This window comes from Protopterus annectens, chromosome 1.part1, assembly GCF_019279795.1.
Source record: "Protopterus annectens isolate FY-2018-M chromosome 1.part1, PAN1.0, whole genome shotgun sequence".
Classification (NCBI taxonomy): Eukaryota; Metazoa; Chordata; order Ceratodontiformes; family Protopteridae; genus Protopterus; species Protopterus annectens.
The window spans coordinates 1,774,611,271-1,774,625,364 of record NC_056726.1 but is presented as its reverse complement, the minus strand read 5'-3'; positions in this window follow the sequence as shown (position 1 = coordinate 1,774,625,364).

The window sequence follows — 14,094 nt, the reverse complement described above, 5'->3', positions numbered from 1 at the left end:
TTATTTATTTCAAAGGTCCCTTTCAATTCATTATGTGCCAGAGATATGGAAAGAAAGCATAATGATACCTTCCCAAAAGGATGGAATAATTGTTCAGTGGAAAATTACCATCATGTCAATTTAACTTGTTTAATTGTCAAATGCTATGAAAGAGTCATCATGGAGTTGTTACCTCTATCTTTTAAAAGGGCTATATCTGAACCAACATGGGTTCCTTTTTGGACAATGTTGCTTAAACAATTTATTAAGCTTTTACCTGAATTTAATTGAGTGTTGATGAAAGTTTGTCTGAAGATATTATTTATTTAAACTTGGCTATAGTATTTGATTCTGTTCAATGTGAAAATTATTGCAATTCAGATTATCTGCAAACATCAACAGTTATATAATGAAGCAAGTAGCAGGCTATTTACAAGATAGATGCCATATAAGAATTACGGAGATGCTTGCAGATGAGCCAGCTGTGAATATAGGCACTCATCAGGGGCTGGTGTTGAGACCCTTATTATGTAGCATTTTCATGTCTTCTTTTCCCATGGGTGCCCCAACACATGAATGAGCAAATTTGCTGAAAAGCCAAGGTAGGATCAATTGCAGAGCAAGCTACCCTGCAATAAGTTTAGAGACTCTGATCAACAACTTTTCTCTAGGAGAAAAAGGTAAATGCTGTCAAAAGATAGTATTATAGTTAAGTATAGTAAAGCCATGTGTGTGTGTGTGTGTGTGTGTGTGTGTGTGTGTGTGTGTGTGTGTCTGTGTCTGTGTGTGCATGTGCATTAGTGTCTAAATGAGTGTATGTGTTCATGAAGGGGGTGCCTATGCTATGGTCTGATAGGGAGAATGTTACTGTTGTCAGGTTGTCAGGTGTGATAGCACAATGTTTGATTTAGTGACATGGTAATGTGCCAGCAATGTGTTTTTCTGTTTTGTTTCACCATATCTCTGAATCAAAGATTCTATCCATTGTGCTAATTGACAAATATGTGTTGGTCAGTCAAACTGGATGGTGAGAAACTGTGAATCCCAAGGACAGTTTTCTTGGCACTGACAAGTGAAACTTACAGTAATATAAGAATTAGTTTATCCGCACCACATGGGAAAAGATTTACGGCACAGGACAAAGAAGTAGAATGAAACGTTGAATGCTCATAACTATCACAGTTGCACATTAAGGCATTTTAAAGCAAAACAGTGACATTCAAAGGTCTTGGTTAGACTTAAGTATGGATAAAAAGTCTGCAAAATTAGATTCCAAAGGAAGTAGGCTGCTGCTGGCAAAAATGACGTTGTAGAACAGGAAATTCATCCCTGGTATGGCACCTATGTCTCTAATGGGCAAAAGCAGCTTGTAAATGGTTCATCTCCCAGGCCCCTGATTATACTTATCAAGGATACCAGAACTTGTCAGAGATTTGGGATGCATGGCTAGCGTCAAAAAAATCTCTTGTGGTTGTTAGCCTAGTGAACACCTATGAACCTTTTAAACTATAATCTTGAGAAAAAAACTGAGTCCTAAAATCAGTATACGATACATTTCTTTCTTAATATATTTAAAGCTGTTCTAACTTTTTAATACAATGGCAATGTTATAATAAATAAATAAATAGCGTATAGTTGCAGCTTTTACAGGTGAAGGTTTATTGCACTGCAAAATGATGATCTGCACTTAGTACACTGGAGGGGTGTACATGTATGTATGTATCTATATGTATAGTGATATTTATATCTATATCTCTGTCTATCTATCAATCTATCTATATAGATATAGATATTGCTATAGATATGCAATAGAGGCAATTGTAAAATCAGGGAAACATTGATGCCGCTAACGTCACCACATAAATGTTGACAAACAAACATCAACACACTTCTATGTGTGACCTGAGGTTATTCCTCAGATTGTGCAAGTTTTAAAACAGTGTTTTTGCAGGGGGAAGCCTCCTGCACCCCCATGTAGTGGTGTCTGCACCCCTTGCTTATTATTTGTTCCAGCTCAGTCACACAGGTACATACACAGATATAGTATTTTGATTTTTTTTGAGCCAGTTTACACTGAACTGATATTATAGTTCCATTGAATGGAATCTCCATATTGTTTCTGTCTTGAAGTGGTGTGACAAATGTCAGTTATCTTATACTGTAGGTTTAGGAAACATGTCTTATGACAGCTGGTGAAGCATGTGTGTCACCAAAAGCTTCTATTCCTGTAGTACAAGTGATCCCTCACTCAGACTTCCACATATTCAATTTATCCATATTTTCTCTATTTTTTTTATTTGGATTGTTACTTCCATTTCATTTTAAAAGAATGCTATAACTGCATAATTGGTCATTTGAATAAGGTTTTGCATACACAACATTTATTTTTTAGGAATATGTGTTTTTTCTGAAGTTTTAAGGTAAGTTTTCAGCTTTGCAAACATTCCCTGTTATTTCTGTGGTGTTATATTTGGAAGTCTAGTGAAGGCTAAGTTAACATAGAGTATATCTGTAATTTGTTCATATTTTACTAAGTATAATATTCACAAATGTATGCAGTATTGCAGAGTCTGCTGCCTGGAAGCCAATGGACCACATCATATGATGATTTCCTTAGTTCGCTGAATCTTACTCATCCTCCTTTGACAAGTTAACTGTGGAAATAGGAATAATATCTTTTGGAATCAAACTAAAGCCACAGAGAATCTTGTTTGGGGCTTGTAAATAGAGGGACTTTATATTAATCCTTATCTATTAACAGGTGCTGCTGGAAAATACATCTGGGCCAGAGCTACTGACTGCAAAAACTGTAATCATTTCCATTCTAGACTTAAAAAACATAAGTCAAGAGGGCACAATGTATCATTAGTCAGAAGCGGACATATTTTTATAAATGTTAAATAGAAATTTGAAATTAACTATCCTTGTGAATATTTTATTTTTACTTTCTGATGCAAAACTTTCACTGCTTACATATTTACTTGAAAAAGAAATGCTTTAACGTATTTAGTTCAAGGAAAGGATTTTACTATTTAATTTTAAATAGCTGTGGCTAATAGTTTTCTATTTGTTAATTAATTTATACATTCTTTTACATTTTATTGGCGAAACTTCCAAGGGGTCATCCACCAGTAATATTTCATACTGTTAATTATAGTTGCTCTTTGTATTTTACTAGGTACCGGTGTTGGGAGTCAAACCCCATGTTGCTCCTTCTTTTGCATATGCTAATACAGACAATAATATGGAAGTTCGAGTTTTTACCCCTTTTACCCAGTTTTTTGCAGTGGGAGGGTTCTGTTTCGAGGATTACTAAAGGATGTAATTTGTATAATATTCTGTTTCACATTTAAACCAGTCATTGTTTTGTGTGTGTAGGGGGGCAAATATGACTGGTTTGACTTTGAGGACTTTTACAGACTCTCCACAGACCATTCACTCAGATGAACCTCAAGAGATTTTTACAGTCAAAGAGAAATTGCTAAACTGGTGACTGTAACACCAGCTACATTCTGCACTCTTGGGAGGAGAGGCTGGACTCTGCCCTTCTGAGCTGGGAATTTCTGGTTAAAGGCTTATAGTGCCTGCATATTTGAACTGTTTCTTACTGAAATTGGTACACCTTGTTTGCTGTAGCATAGACTAGATCCAGGCCTGCTGAATCTAGCTTTGTTTGTATGCTTGTTGTTTGCTTGTTATTTCCCTGAAATGCTAATTCCACCTAAAACGTGGCTTTTCAGCGCTTCTGTGGATCCCTAGTGATATCTGCATTGCTTACTGCACTTATTTCCTTGTTACACTTGAAAGAAAGTTACTGTTTGTCATTTTTGCATTTAAGTTACCTGTAACACATTGCATTTAAGTTACTTGGCACTTGCTCACTTAAGCAATTATATAAGTCAGCACTAAAAAATTAAAAGCACTACACCCTCACAAACTCCCCTTGAGTACCTTGTTCCCCATTAGCCCTTTTTTTTAATTAGAAAGGAATTTCCAATACTATTCTAGCATGTCCAAAGGTCAGTTGTCAGTCTCCTCTCCGGTCCAGCTGGTGAATCTGGGAATCCTGAGGCAATGTTACAACTGCCTCATGTACACAGACAACCCTCTCCTCCTCCCAACAAATTCCAACACGTGAGAGATGCAACCACATAGCCAAACTGGAGGCTAAGCTCTCTCAACTCAGTACTGGCATAATCAGTCAGGAGGAGAAGGAAACCACACTCACTACGATTGCAGTCTCACATAGACCTACCACGACAGCAAACCAAACACATAAATACACAAAAAACATACTCAGAGGCTCTAAATAAAAATCTGCCTAAGCAGCAGAGACCTCCAAAGCAGACACCCAAGCAACTGCTACCCCAAAACAAAACACATGCAACACATAGCTCACAAAGCCAGTGTGCCAAACAGTCACAGCCCTTAAGGCTAAACAACACACCTGATACACTTGTAATAGGTGACTCTATCGTCAGGCACACTGATGTCCCGCTCACCAGGCTGAACAAGGAGAAGGTCACGATGAGCTGCCTGTCAGGCTCTAGGATCCGCCACATAACACAAGCACTCAGGTCACTCCAAGGCAAGTACAAATATGACTCGGTCATTATCCATGCTGGTGTGAATGACCTGAGACGTACCTCCCTGGACTACATGAAAAGAGACATAGAGGAGCTCTCTGAGCATGTAGCCCAGGCCGGTATGACCCTGACCTTGAGTAGCATCTTACCCTCACCAAGAATGATGCCACAATATGAAGACAAGATGATCAATTTCAACAATTGGCTTAAGTACTGGTGTCATTCAAAGGGGATCCAATGCCTGTCAGCCTGGGATGACATGCTCGACAAGCCACAATGCTTCGCTAGGGATGGCTTGCACCTGTCACCCCTGGGCTTTCGGATATTGGCAAAGGCTCTTGCTTCCCGCACAGTGCCTTTTTTAGACAAGGCTCAAAAGACAAATCCACCTCCATAGGTATCACAAGGGATAAGAAACTAAGAGTAATGCTACTCAATGCCAGAAGTCTAAACCTCAAGATGCACGCACTCGAAACTCTCCTTAGCATGGAGAACATCGATATCTGTGCAGTAACAGAAACCTGGTTCAAGGCTCCTGAGAGCACCCCAGCACTACCAGGACTTGGACCGAACCACAAAAGGAGGGGGAGTATCAATATTCGTCAAAGATACCCACACCTCCAGGTTGGTGGCACAGCACGAAGCATCAGAGACTATCCATGTGCAACTAACAGTGGGTAAAACTGCCTTCCAGTTTATATAGCCTGCTACAGACCACCCTCCCAAACCCAGGAACCCCACTCGGCCTTCCTGAGAACACTGGAAAATATGAAGGTCTCTCCAAACACCATTATATTGGATGACTTCAACTACCCAAACATAGACTGGGAGCATTACTCTAGCTCCAACACCCTAGCCCAAAGGTTCCTAGAATTTATAAACTGAAATGCTATGGAACAACTTGTTACCACTCCCACAAGAGGGGAAAACATACTGGACCTGATCATCACCAACATGGGGACTCTATGCTCCAGACCAGAAGTGTATCCCTCACTGGTAAGATCAGACCATAAACTAATCTCACTGGGTATTCACATCCCGACCCCACCCCCTGCCCAGAAAACAAATTTCACACTCCTCAAAACCGAGGTGGAATCCTTCAAAGCCCCCGAGCCTGTGGAAAATATGGCCCAGACCGCAGAATCCTTTATAAATGCATTCTATGAACACCTTCAGGAATGCATGGCTCATGCAATCCCAAATAAAACCAAGACCCAATCCTCCAAAGGCAGACGTCCTGTCTGGTGGACCCCAGCCATAAACAAACTATACAATAGAAGGAGGAAGCTACTACATGATAGAGCAAAATCCCAAAAAGGGAAGGCATCTCTGATCAGTATTAGCAAAAAACTACGGGCACACATAACATCGTCTAAGGCCAGCTTCGAGAGAAAAATTGCACAGGACACTAAGGATAATCACAAGGCTTTCTATAGTTATGTTAGGAACCTGGGTGAGAATTCCCAGATATGCTCAGAATTAGTCCAAAATGACAAAAAATACATCGAACCCACAGACATTGCCAACATCCTAGCTGACAGGTTCAGCGCAAACTTCCCCCTCCCCACCAAAGGGCAAATATCTATCCCAGCAGAGTGCTGCCCCCCTGACATCTCAGATACTCAGGTAAGAGCCGCCCTCTCCAAAGCAAAAACACAGCATCAATGGGACCAGATGGTGTCCTGGGCTGTGTCCTACATGAACTCCAAGAAGAGCTAAACCCAAACATAAAACTACTGTTCAATCTCAGCCTTACCACAGGATATGTACCCAAAGAGTGGCGTACAGCAACAGTGGTCCCTCTCCACAAAGGTGGTGCCTCAACGGATCCTGGAAACTATCGCCCCATAAGTCTGACTAGCTTGGTCTGCAAAGTTATGGAAAGGATCATCATGGACCTCATAAATAAAGATATTGGGGACCTATAGACACTGGATCCTACCCAGTTCAGCTTTGTTAAGGGCAGATCCTGCCTCTTAAACCTGGTCATTTTCTTTGAAACAGTCACCAAGGCCATTGACGAGGGGAAGGTGGTCCACACAGCCTACCTGGACCTCGCAAAAGCCTTCGATACAATACCCCACTCGGGCATTATAGATAAGCTCACCAGCTTAAATATAAACCCCTATATCACTAGATGGGTTCCAAACTGGCTCAAGGATAGAACCCACATGGTTAGAATTGCTGGAGCCATATCAGACTCCAAACCAGTTACAAGTGGCGTCCCACAAGGCTCAGTCCTGGGAACTCTCTTGTTCGGTATATATTTCTCGGAGGTACAGGCCAACACGGAAGGACTGTGGCTGACCAAGTAAGCAGATGGCTGCAAACTGGGCACCATAATCGACTGTCCAGCCGACACAAGCATCCTCCAAAAGGGCCTCATAGAAACAGACAACTGGTGCCAGAGCCATGGCCTCAAGCTAAACGCCAAAAAGTGTATAGTCATCCCCTTTGGCAAAAACAAAGTGCCCACAAATTACCACATAGGTGGTAATCCATTAAGTACAGAAGAAGTAATTAGGGACCTGGGGACCCAAGTTGATAGCAATATCTCATTTGACAACCACATGGCCAAAGTGGTTAGAAAAATACTTTATATAGCCCACCTAATCATGAAGAGATTCACATCTAGATCAGGGGAGGTCATCGTGCCTCTTTACTCATCCCTCATCAGGCCCATAATTGAGTACAATGCCCCTTTTGGGATGTACCTTACCAGACACCTGCAGCAACTGGAAAGACCCCAAAAGTACCTCACCAAGGGGATCAAAGGGCTCAAACAGATGCCTTATGCTGCCCAGTTAAAGAAACTCCAGCTCTACTCAGTGGCATACCGCCTGCTCAGAGGATATCTGTGCCTGACGTATAAAGCCATGTCCAACCCGGAATTAATGGACATGCTGCACCTCAGAAAATCCAAATCCCATCGAGCTACGCGCTCGAGAGACTTGAACCTCAGCACTGAAATAAATAGGACATGCTGGAGGGACAGATTTATAACCCAGAGGATCCCTTCACTCTGGAATAAAATCCCAGTCCAGGTTAGGCAGAGTCCCTCATTGACTCCCTTCAAGAGAAATCTTGATGAGTGGATGGGAGATCATAGGTTTACCCCGGGTATCACTTCTGTGTCACTGTTAGACAGAGGCACAGTATACTAACCTCGAAAAATGGGTGGCGAAAGCCAAACACACTCTGGCTAGGCTTATAAATGCCCTAGGGCAGATAGCCTAGTATGAACCTATGAACCTATGTTAACTCAGCTATCAGGTTATAGAAAAATATCCATCTCTTTAAATACATGTAAACATTCTCATACGTTTTTTTAAATGTAATGCACAACTTAATTTCAGATCACCAAAATAGCAGATATAAAAGAAACCTTAAAGCAGATACCCTGAGGAAATAATGATCCAAATTGCACTGATATTTATCTGTCATCTTAAGTTTTGTTGACTTGTATACAATTCTTTTTATTTCTGGACCACACTGAGTTATTTCTTGAGAATCTCCATATTTCCCACTATAATCTGCATTATGGAATAAATGTTATGTTTTTTAGAGTTTGTGTGTCCAGTTTATTTTTGCATAATCTTTGCTCTTACATATTGCGTGTAATTTTACTTCAGCATAGCTAACTTGCATCAGCAGGCAGATATTCCACTTCTTTTGGGTTGCCTGTATTTTGGATTAGCTACTGTGTTTGCAGCTTACCTTTGATCATTGGAAACTGTGTTCTTCATATAAAATAGCAAGGAGACATTCTTCTCCACCTTTGGTTAATTGAAGCTATTCAGAAATGTTAAACTTTTAAAGTTTCTTTTAAAGAGGCCACATTTATTGCATTGTTGGAGGATTTGTGAGGCCTGTGTCCCAGAAATGCTGCAATCATATTGGAGTGTATCAAACAGTTGCCATTTTATAGTATAACCAAAGAAAAATTGCAGGGACACATTAAAACAATTTCATATCTTTCATTTAGGTTCTTTGCTGCTTTTAACTTTCAAGTTACTGTGGAGTAGTGGCATTAGAAAAGGATTCCCTGATTGTGTCTCCTATTATGAAGGTGCCAATTTGTTGATGGGCCTTTGGCTTCAAGGATTTGTGCTTCAGTACTTTTTATAGCTGTATGTGCCTGCTTAAAGTTGCATTCCAGTAGTCTGGTGCCTTATTCTATGTTGGGATTGCAGTAGTTGCAATATTGTGAATTCTTCTCCAGGATTTGTGCTTCACTACTTTTTGTAGCTGTATATACCTGTTTAAAGTTGCATTCAAGTGTCTTGCTGTTTTCCTTGTTACTATTTCCCCCTTTTCTTTGAGTCTACCCCACCCCCTCACTGAGATATTAAGTTAAAAGTTTCAGAAATTCTAACTATAGAACTTGATCTCCAGTTTTGGCTTTATTTGATTGAATCCCTCTCTAGCAAGTCTGCTATATTTAACACAGAGCTACATGCACCCTGGGCATTTTGTTAAAAACTCTGAGAGGTATGGCAAGCTCCACAATGTGAGATACAAGATTTTCGTCACAAGAGAAGAAAACAATTTTTTATTTAAATTCAGCTTAAATATTTAAGTTGCAATGATGCTGATCTATTTAGTAATATTTTTTATCCTACTCTGCTTTTTGTGCATGTTTTAGCCATAAAAGGAAATCCATTGCATTTTTAGTTTGTTCTGGAACCTTAGTCTTGTAGCTTCATTTGCAGTTGCGGTACTTCTACTTCATTATACTGTACTTCTATTTTCATAAGTGGAATTACATGTAAAATGTAGCTTTTTGAATTTTGAACCAAGTCTGGGGCCTCAAGTTTTGTAGCTTCATTCACAGTTGTGACAGGACTGTGATCTGCCAGATTTGAGTCTCATTTAGTCATTTATTACAGCGTTACAGGTAAATTTCTGCATAGTCTGGTGCCTTAGTCTGTATTTCAAATTTTGCTCCAGGATTTGTGCTCCAGTACGTTTTATAGCTGTATGTGCCTCCTTAAAGTTGCATTCTAGTAGTCTGGAGCTTCAGTCTATGGTGGGATTGCAGTAGTGGCAGTATTGTGAATTCTGCTCTAGGATTTGTCTTTCCGTACTTTTTATAGCTGTATACACCTGCTTAAAGTTTCATTCCAGTGCCTTTCTGTTTTCTTTGCTACTGCTTTTTATGCTTTTCTTTGAGGCTGCCCTAGCCCCCTCCACACTGAGACATTTAGCTAAAGGTTTTTGAAATTCTAATCAAAGGACTTGAGCAAAACAAACAGCATCAGAACCACTAGATCCAAGGATTTAAATTTTTGCTTGTGCCATAAATAAGACACATTGGTGAGACAGATATGTGTTTTAGAGAATCCCCATGCTCTGGAACAGGTTCCCCATCCATGTGAAGCAGAGTCCATCCCTAACCCTATTTAATCTCAATTGACCAATGGATGGGAAATTGGAAATTCACCCTGAGTCTGGTCCTCATGTCTCTGATACACAGAAGCAGACAGTAATCCCAAAACTAACATACCCCCAACTCACCTTAACCTCTCGAAACTTCCTAACTTACCCCATCCTATTAAACCCCTATGATACATAGGGACACAATTCAGTTGGATTGCAAGGCTAGGCTTAAAAAGGCCCTGGTGGTCATTAGCCTAGTATATACCTATGGACATTTGAATGCCTGTCCTGGATTGAATAAATGCCCTTCCAGTATTTTACAGAGATGAGCAAGTCGTCTCTATTTATTTAGAGATTTGTTCATTAGGGTAAATAAGTGATTCACACAGACATTTTTTCAGAGTTGCAAAGGGATCACTGGTTAAGAGAATATTCAGAGTCACATCATAGGTAAATGGAGACTCTGAGGATCAAACCCTGGACAATAGGATGAAGCTCATTATCAGATCAAAGCCTTAAGTCTCTGCACTGATCTACCAAACAATTTGTCTAGAGTGTTTAATGCTGAGTCTAGCATGGAAAACAGGAGGAGGTGCTGGTTGATCTCTTTGTTGTATCTTTGGTCGCAGTGTCATTCCTAGTATTTTCTTCTGATTATAACAAACTTAGTGCTCATTTTAGATTTAGCAACAGTGAAGGTTATTGCCCTTTGCATGTCTACATGTGATGAGTATTTTTTAATCTGTGAGGGATGATGCAACTATTGCTGATGTATATTTTGAATGCAAAAGTGAGTGAATAAAAACTTATCATTATTTCATTATGTAACATATTTTACTCTGACTTTTTTCTGAATTTGAATCATATAGTTGCTTATATACTGTGTCCTACCCCTTTTGCATATATAATTTTGCCATATTTGAAAACCTTTTTGCAATGACATTTTTACAGGAAATGGTAGTATGTTGTAAATGGTGCACTGCTACTATAAACAAAATGAAGAAGAAACATCAGATAACAGTACAAAGCCTTAAGTATATGCAATACTTAATTTCTCCAAGGGAGAAGGACTTCTTGCATTGGGTATGTTTAATATGAGCACTTAGGTGTCTAAGTCCAGTCCTCCATATGGATAAAGTTGGGGGTCTCTGTCTCCACCCAAAAGTAGGACATTGAGGGTGCTTTGACACAATAGTTCCATTACAACATTGTTTTCATTTTGTGCCTTGCATTCAGGAATGCATGAACAATGGCATAATGGATAAGATCTTCACTTACCATGCACAAGGTACAAAGTTCAATCCTGACATCTGGCCAGTGCCTGAATGGAGTTTACATGCCCTTCCAAACAACAAACCTGCTGAGTGTATTCACCTCAAACTCACTCAAGAATGGAGTGCTGGCGACACAGACTCTAGGTGGTGCTTTTAGGGGCAAGAGTTGCATAAATCAAATGCTTTGGGCATCAACTGAGGTGTGCAGTTTTATCTAGATAGGAGAGCACAAATTACAGACTGCATACCATGTCAGGGCAAGCCACTGATATGAAAATGGGCATGGGTATTTGCCAATCAGTGGGTTGTGGACCCAGCTTACTCTGACCTATGCTAGGGACTCATGCTAATGGTGGGAGAGCTCTGTGTGCCCCTGTTAGCCAGTGTGTGTACCTGCCATAAAACCTGTCAGCCCTGGCTCACTAAGATATTGGCTAACTGGTGTCAAGTTGTCCAGACTGGGTATCCTGGTATAGTAAATAAACTCACCAAGCATGAACCAAGGATTGCTACATGCTTGGAAGTGGAAGACAGAATGGCAATGATTAGACTGGACATCCTGTGTATCCAAGAAACAAAATGGAAAGGCAATGCACCAAAGATAGTTGGCATTCACCCTTGACTTGTCACCTGTGACCCTTATGGACAGGGGCAGTTTGTAAATCTGCTAAGGCACAGGCATATACCAAAGCCATTCTAGTTCATAGGCATTGATAACTGGGAAAATTGTGACATGAATGGCTAGGCTTAAAAAGATTGTAGGGCCATTAGCCTAGTATACTCCTATGATCATATCAACCGATTTGTTTTGATCAGATGTTCCCAAACCACGTGTATGTAATAATGTTTTTCCATTAATCATATACACAGAAATCTTTATAATAAACCAGAATCCATGGCTTCCGTGGTGTAAAAAGTTATATTTTTAGAATGACTGTGAAAAGATAGTTGATGGCCTATTATTATTTTAGCACACTGATCCAATATTATATTGGTGTCATGTCACCATCTAGGAGAGGAATAATGTGTGACATTTTGCATTTCTGTAAGATCTGCAATGTTCATCACACTTTCTTTAGAGCATATATTATCCCTTTATTGCACGCTGATTTTCTTAAATAACAGAGGAGCAGTGGCATGGATAAAGTCTATAAGATGTCAGGCATTATGACTCAGTAAAAATTATGATGTTATTTGAATGCTTAAATGCAAATATTATCATTAGTAAAGAAACCTAGAGAGGCATTAGTGCACTATTTAGTAAGCTTGGATCTGCTTGATGTGTGATACTCTATTTCTTACAGATAATCCCCTTTTCCTACCACGTCTGACAATATAATTATATGACTACTTCTGCGATGATAATCAGAAGTTGATTTTTTCACAGTGTACAGGGTGAATGACATCTAAAGGCAATGACCTGTCATTCCATCTCCATTGCAGGGTGTCCTGCCATGACCTTGAACATTTGTTTGATGAAATGAGGGACTGCTCAGTTAATTTATTTATAATACACACATTTACAGATTTCCATTTTTTTCTGCATTACATTGGAGGTAGCCTGTCATGCTGCCTGTGATCTCTAGACTAAAATTATGGGTACATATTTTCTGTTTAGTATAAATTTGCCACTTTAACATACTCCTGCCATTTGGTTAAACATTGCATATGCATTTCCATTAATCTATTCAAGCCATGTGTGTTTAATGCCTGCATACTGTTAATGCTAACTTTAATAAGTCTATATTTTCTTTGCACATAAATAATATTTCCATACCTTCCTTATCTGTTCCCATGCAGTATGCCATATATTTTCAAGTGCTGTACACTGCTTCTGTTGTATTGGATATTCATGCCAAATTTATACCTTTAGTTTTGTGAAAAGGCCCATAGATCAGCATTCATACCACTAAAAAAAGAAACACCCAAAACACATCAAACTGTGGAGAATATTGCCTGTAAAAAAGAACAGACAACCGACAACATACTACAAACACTTATTTACATATTATTTCCAATAATATCCAGTAATGAGAATAACAACAAGCAATTAGGCATTGACACAAAGCTCTTAGCATCCTTCAGAGCCAAAGATGAAGCTAACATGCTACAAAAATAAAGAATCAGGGCCTGAGTACAGGATGATAGCAGTTACACTTTTAGAAATAGTGTACATCAAGGCACACCATCTAAAAATACTTCTGTGTTGCCAAGAATGTGCTAATATACCTGAAGATCTTCCTTCTGTTTCTATTTGTCATAATAGCAGTGTAAACTGTGTCAAAAGTCATAACTTTTAGAAATTTAGCTGCTGTTTCACTTAGTGAATCTATATATTCATGCATGTATGCATGAATGTATCTATCTCTATATATATATCTGTGAAGACCGTAGTAGGTTGAATATTTGGAATATTAACATTCTTTATGCTGGCACAAGTGATTCAGTAGTCATTTGACCACAGTGTGCAAGTATTGCTTTGTGCGAGATTGTGGCACAGTGGGGATTGGGAATTTGCCCATTCCCCGCTGTTGTATGATCTCAGAGGTGGTGTATATACACACACACACACACACACACACACACACACACACACACACACACACACACACACACACACACACATACACACCTCTCTCTCTCTCTCTCTCTATATATATATATATATATATATATATATATATGGGTCTACTTGAGTTGGCCAAAAATCATTTAATCAAATCTTACTTAGCTGAGATAACAACACTGAAACCTTACTTTAATGAACATTCACTTCACTGGAATTTTAATCTGGAAAATGAGGCAGTTGGCGAACATAGGAAAATTGGCCTTTTCCCACTATAGTGAGATCTCAGAGTTGGTATATTTAGTTAGGT